This window comes from Dunckerocampus dactyliophorus, chromosome 8 (genome assembly GCF_027744805.1).
Source record: "Dunckerocampus dactyliophorus isolate RoL2022-P2 chromosome 8, RoL_Ddac_1.1, whole genome shotgun sequence".
Taxonomy (NCBI): Eukaryota; Metazoa; Chordata; class Actinopteri; order Syngnathiformes; family Syngnathidae; genus Dunckerocampus; species Dunckerocampus dactyliophorus.
The window spans coordinates 6750022-6757139 of NC_072826.1; the positions used below are offsets into that span (position 1 = coordinate 6750022).

The 7118-nt window shown below is 40.9% G+C and overlaps 1 non-coding gene across 1 annotated transcript; it reads left to right on the top strand.

Annotated features, from left to right (window-relative positions):
* The first annotated feature begins 1792 nt into the window (after positions 1 to 1792).
* trnaf-gaa (transfer RNA phenylalanine (anticodon GAA)) lies at positions 1793 to 1865 on the top strand. The gene has a single exon. It is a non-coding gene; the product is annotated as a tRNA-Phe (tRNA).
* The last annotated feature ends 5253 nt before the right edge of the window (positions 1866 to 7118 follow it).

Below are 7118 nucleotides of genomic sequence, written 5' to 3' on the forward strand. Positions count from 1 at the left end.
AAAAGACTCTCAGTTGTGCCCATTTTCCTCTGACACAATGTGACGATCCCCTTAGCCGTGTGGGTCGCGAAGACACCCTTCATGTTCACTAATCATCCTGCCATGTATAGAAAAGAGATAAGAGTAAAGTGTTGACCCCGACGGGTTCCGTATCTGGTGGGTTCATACTGGTACGGTTGAGAGGGAGCTGCAAAGTCCAAACATACACATTCTGTACACAGGTACGTCCAAATGAAAAGTGTAGCAGAAGGCTAGAAAAATAGTCTGATCCAAAAGTACTACCACAAAGCTGGGGTGCAATACCTGGGAAGTCTGCAAGCGGGGAGAAGATGTCAGTGGTGGCCGTGACAGGGAAGCATTCTGCCTCGGCTGGCATAAGTAGGCCTAATTGCAAATCTGCAGTAGGTGTGACTCCTCCCCAAACATAACAATTATAGATTACTATTGCTAATAATACGTTTAGGGGCTGTCCACAAAACGTTTTCATGTCAAGTATTGATGACTAGCAGAAGTAATTCCACTTCGTCGTCAGTCTCGACAAGCCTTTAAAGTGAAAGACAACGGATTTTATACGCATGCGCTCTATAGTTTTGGTGACAGCGCCACAGGTAGGTGTACCTTATGTATTACATCGTTTTCTCCCAGTTGTCAGTTCGCTTCTGGATGCAACTACTAACTAATCTGACACAGTGTGGACACAATTTTTTTTCAAGCCGCCAAAATGGCTGTCACGCACATACGGGCGTTTGACATACACATACACAGCTGCCGTTTGACCGATGCAGCGTGAACCTCAAAAACTCACCATAGTCCATCAAGTGTTTGTTCTTCAAATGCCGTATTAAAATAAAGCTTTTAAACGTGCTACCCTGTGAGATATTTTGCGTGGCATGTTTTTAATTTGATATCGCTGTCACAAATGGCAGGTAGGTTGCACATGGCGATCGTTTAACACGTCTGCTACACACATGATCACGCCCTCAGTAACAAGGATTGTTGAAGTGTGTGCATGTATTACTTATGAAGCCCCTTTGACTCATGTGGTTACATAGACTTCTAATAATCACAAGTGACTTTTCTGTCACTTTTAGCTTTATTTTCAGATGCCGTTGCATTATGAGATGGGCCTGGCTCAGCCGGCACTGCACACCACCCTCTCTCTGTACACCACCCTCTCTCTGTACCTGATCAGGTCAAGCTTGTCCCAGTGAGCCATAGAGTGCACTCTTCTTCAAAAGATGCCAACACATGCTTTTGAATACCGCGTGGGAGTTTTCAGCTGTGTGGGACGGAGTTGCAAACCAACTCTGCAGTCTAGGAAAAAGAAGGTCATCTAAGTGGGATTCAGGCTGTAGGGTGATCAATCAACAGTATTTAAACATAGTCAGTACAATGAGGCCAGTGCTGCTGGTTTTGCGGGAGCAGTCATTTATGTTTGGTATCAGTTAAGCACAACTTAGCTGCAATAAAGTGGAATAGGCAAACATACTGTTAAGTGTTGACATTAATGCTGCAAACAATAGGATTCAAGGTACGTCCACGCAGTCATGATTGTGACATTGCATGAGGATGTTTATGTACAGTATAAGCCGATTGTTTAATATAATAACATATTCGACATAACACGTATTAGTCGTAAGAGCATTGCACCTTTCTATTCAGTAGTGAGCGATGCAGTCGTACAATGAAGACCAAGTTGCATTCATAACAATTAAATAAGCACATCAGAGGGCAAGGCAACCTTGATGTGTGAGTGCCCTCTAATGGTCACAATGTTTTTGCTCCCTTGTGTGCCGAAATAGCTCAGTTGGGAGAGCGTTAGACTGAAGATCTAAAGGTCCCTGGTTCGATCCCGGGTTTCGGCATTGGGTTGTAGTGTTTTAGCTAACATATCCTACAACAAGTGTAATGGGGGACATGTTATTACGATTCCAAGGACCTGTGACTGACAAGGGCCCCAGTAAATAGATCAATTATGCTATCTGGTGGTGACTTTTTTAAACATTGTCAAAACACGGTTAAAACAATCTCTTTTATTTGGTAGTAACAGTTAAATATCCACATTGACCAAAAGTAATCTTCCATATTGACTGAGTAACCCCCAGAGATACATAAAATGGTTTGGTCCACTACTACCTTCGCAGTGCTTGGAAGCTGCAGCGTGTTGCCTATCAGTCAGCAGTTGCAGCAGAGCAGAGTGAAACTATGCTGCAAGTGCCGAGTAAAAAAATGTCCGGGAGTGAAAAAAGGAAAGAGAGAAAGGTGAGAGAAGAAATGTGACCATGTGACCATTTTTTGTAGCTTAGCCAGTCTGTGTATCGTGGAAATGAACCTGTTAGCTTCAATGAAATAAGCTAGCAGGCAGTAAGCATGTTGTGTTAGCCTAAGCAGCAGCCCTGTCTCCCAATAACCACTGCTGCCAACTCCTCAATAGGAAAATTAGCTATGACCTCATTGGTAAATTTGCATATTAGTTGCATATGATGTAAGAGATGCTGTAGGAAAAAGCATAACCTCGTAGGAGAGCCAAAAAAGTGAGTAAAAACACCTTAATTATGTCTACAACTACATATAAACTTGATGTAAACTTGATTCCTGGTTTGTTAATTTCAAATGGGGGCGGGGGGAATTGTAGCTGTAAATAAACGGGACAGTGGCTAAGACTCAAAGTGTAGTCCCACACAGTATATCTTGAAGGTGCTTTTTTTTCTTAATATGACTATAGTAAATGCAAAGTTCCTTTCACACACTGACTTTCTGCTCCATTGCGTGCTATGTTACATGTATTTTCGGCGAAGTCGGCACTCATACTAATATAGGATCTTTGCTAACCTATTTAGCAATTATGTAATATTATATATTACTGTCATAAGTTGTTCACAGCAACATGTTTGTAACGTCATGATCACGCTTCAGACAAGAACATCAAACAAAAAGGCTGTCGTCAAACGTCAGTAGATGGCGGTATTGTTTAAGAATTCACCCCCATACATACTGTAGCATTAATTACAACGCATTCATGGTACAGTGTGTCAAATCTTCATACCTAACGACATGATTTCATTTGTTATTCGTGACTCTTTACAGTTGTATTTATAAATTATAATGTATTAATGTCGCATGACCAATAATAAAATGTGATTACTCCTTCATCAATCATTAATGCTTTACATATAGGAAAATGGTAAGATTTTTTTTCTTACTTTATAAACACACATAAGCATAACACACGTGTCAATGTCATATCACAAAAACCTCAACCAATGATAACCAACTATTCAATAACCAGACCAAACTTTGAAAATGATCATATTTCTAGCTAGTATGTTTAGAGCAATCGTATGAAATCTTGCATGTGTGGGCTGTCTAATATTTGCAGCAGGTTGTGTACGTTTTTTGCAAGTAGAAGTTGCTTGTGCTTTTCTTCTGTCCTCTTGTGTTGTCTTGTTCTATGACTTGTGACCTAAATTCACTGAAAGGGGAATAACAACACAGCTGTTCTTTATAGGAAAATCAGCTATGTTGTCAGGAATTTTATGGATGGTCTGTTAGTTACACTGCAGAAAATCCACGAAAATGACCCCTGAACTTCAATATTACAGTATATGTTGTTGGATTCAGGCGAGAAGGAGTTTCATTACTTTAATGGACATAGAAGTAGTGGAATGCTACAAGAAAGTGCAGATATTAAGGATGCATTCAGAGAAAACATTCATAGGATCGTCTGTCATTGGGTCACAGTAATACCACCATAACTTAAGCACAAAAAGACTCAGATTTAACTAACAAGTCCAGTCAGAGGCTCTGGCACATTGTAAACTGGTACAGCACGTAGAGGGCCACAGTCCAACAGGTCCCCGCCACAAGCGACCTAACGGACCAAGGATTTGCGTCATTCCCATTGAAATGGGGATGAATGGCCAGTTGGCTGTGTGGCGATGTACCAATCAACAGTCCATTGATAATGAAGCGACAGAAAGCGGTCTACAGAACACACATTGAAGTTGAGTGACAGAAGAATTGAATTGTGTGTGCCTTTTTAAGCTTGTCAAGTGGCCCATAATCCAATTTGTTACCATTGTTAAAAGAACATTTAAGGCCAGATGAGTTACGTAAGCATTTGGAAGCCGTTTTTTTAATTTAAAATGAATTAATCCCGCATGTGTGTCAGTGGTATTGTATAATTGTGTTACAGGGAAATGAGGTGGAGATTCTAAATTAATTGTGTGCTTTTATTGATGATTGTTCCACCTTTTAATGTGTTGCTATTTAATTTGGAGCAAGGTAACATCCTGTGTTTGCAGGGTTATGCAAGATCTAGCTCTTCTCATTGTGGAAGGCACTGCATTTTTCCATTGGCGTAATTTGGTTTCCTGGGGGAGCTTTCTTCCTGCCAGTCACAAAGGATGCCTGACATTACCACTCAAGGGCTGTGAACATTGAATGAAACCTGCAGGTGGTGGGCAGTCCAATAGCCGGTGAGGAGAAGATGTCCTCTCAGGGCTCCCTTCACTTGCAAAGCATGTCTCATAGACTTCCCAGACGATTGGGCTTCAGCTCAAGGCTTGCATAACCGAAGCAGCAGCCACGTCTGCCATTGTCTTTTCGCAACTCTCTTTTTGTAGTCTCAACTGCTTGGTCACACTGAGCCGTGCTGTGTACCTTGCCAAGTACAGTAGTGTAATTCTTACACAGGATGACTTGATGAACTTGATATTTACTGGTTGGTGCGTCTGGTTAAATCCCTTCGAGTCATTTGTGTATACCAGAATATTTAACATATCATTTAATATCTCATTTTGTATGAAAGCGTGCAGACGAATTGGCACAAAATACTCATTATTCAGGTTTTAGTACTTTATACATACATGTCAAAGAATGGAGGTTAAAGGTCAAAACCACAACCATGTCAAAAATGAATAACCTTGCGTTTTTAATCCGATCATCTCCAACCTTGGTGGAAGTAGGTAGATACTGACACTACTTGTAAGTATCCGAATATACAGTGCAAGTGCAAATGTAATCATTTCTCTGAACTTTTTTCCGTGATAGTGGAAAGGCGCGGGCCCGTTACCGGTTTGAAGCTATGCCACGGTATTAAAAAGTCCCAGTTTCAAAAACAAACGTTTTCCGTCATACCGTTCCTGCGGTATGAGAGAAAGTGGGGGTCCGCCGTGGACATACTTTGTCGCGTCCTGTGTTATTCGTTGACGAGGCCACATGCCACGCTGCTGCTACCGTTGTTGGTCGACATATTATTCAACGTCGAGGGTCACTAAATATGTAGATGTGATTAGGAATGAGACAGGAGTCGAGGATAAGTGGTATAAACCCTTTACTCTCCACTGAACAACACTTAGCAACAGTTGCTACAACAATCACATGACCCGGAAACGGAAGTGAAACTTGGTGAATGTCTTAAATATTTAGTGGGTCATCACACAAGCAAATTAATCAAAACTTGGTAAATACACAACAACAACTCCAAAACACTCTGGTGGCCAAGTTGTGACCTGCACCTTCACCACGCTATGAAATAATAATGTAATATTACAAGGGTTTTAAAAAATTATTATTTATGTTGTAACCTTCTTGAGACACTTATTGATTGCATTTGTTAGCATTTTGCTTTGTTTTTTTTATGGTATTTATGATATTGTGACTTGAGTTGCAGGATTAGCCAGAGTAGACTGCATTACGAACTGTATTTTATTTATTATTGATCTGGAAATAATACAGTTTGGTTATTTATTTTAAATACATGTTCCACATTTATCATTTTTTAGTATATTGTTTAAAAAAATGATTCAAGATTCAAGAGAGTTTTATTGTCATGTGCATGGTAAAACAGCAGTTATACCATGCAATGAAAATCTTATTCTGTTCATTCTCCCACGAAAAGAAAGAAAACACAAGAAAGAAAAAGAACATAAGAAACATAAACACATAAACATATATACCAATAAATTAAGCAACAGAAACAGAAGAGACATTAATACAAATAAATAATACAAATAAATATATAAAGTGCTATGAGTGTGTGCGTGTGTTGCGTGCGGCGTGTGTGAGTGCTTCGTTGAGAAGCCTGATGGCCTGTGGGTAAAAGCTGTTTGCCAGCGGGTAAAAGCTGTTTGCCAGCCTTGTGGTCCTGGACTTCAAACTCCTGTAGCGTCTGCCTGACGGTAGGAGTGTGAATAATGAGTGTTGTGGATGTGTGCTGTCCTTGATGAGGTTGTGTGTTCTGCGTAGGACTCTAGTTTTATAAATGTCTTGCAGTGAGGGGAGGGCTGCCCCAACAATGTTCTCTGAGGTCTTGATCACCCGCTGGAGTGCCTTCCTATCACGTGTTGTACAGTTACCGTACCAAACAGTGATGGAGGCGGTAAGGACACTTTCCATAGTGCATCTGTAGAAGCAACTCAGGATTGTGGTGGACATGCCAAAATTCCTCAGTCTTCTCAGGAAGTACAGTCTCCTTTGGGACTTCTTCATAATTTGTTGGGTGTTGTGAGACCAGGTGAGGTCCTCGCTGATGTGTGTGCCAAGGAACTTGAAGGTTTTCAAGGAACTCGAAGGTTTTCACCCTCTCCACCTCAGTCTCATCAATAAACAGGGGTCTATGTGGCTCCTTTTCCTTTTCCCTTGTTCTTGGGTCAATGATCATCTCTTTGGTCTTATCTGTATTGAGAAGGAGATTGTTATCACGACACCAAGCTATGAGGTCCGCCACCTCTCTTCTGTATGATGTTTCAACACCACCAGTGATCAGTCCGATGACTGCCACCTATTGCTAACCTGTGGCCTAGCGTTGACGTTGGCTTGGCTTTTAGGCTTTGCCTTTTAAACGTAAAAATGCTAGCATGTTAGCAACCTGTCTGGATACATTGTGATAATATGGGTTCATGGTTCATGGTTCATGGTTCATGGTTTTAATTCATCTTGAACATGCATGTAAGTCAAACAGTAGCACATCACATAATACAGTTCACAGTTTTGCATGTCCAAAAAGGAGTAGGAAGAAGCAAAGCTTATTTAATCCTACCCCTCATCAGTTTCACATCAACTGCAATACATTTATTCACCTCTTGTTCTTCCAGGTATGCTTTGTAAGGCTACAT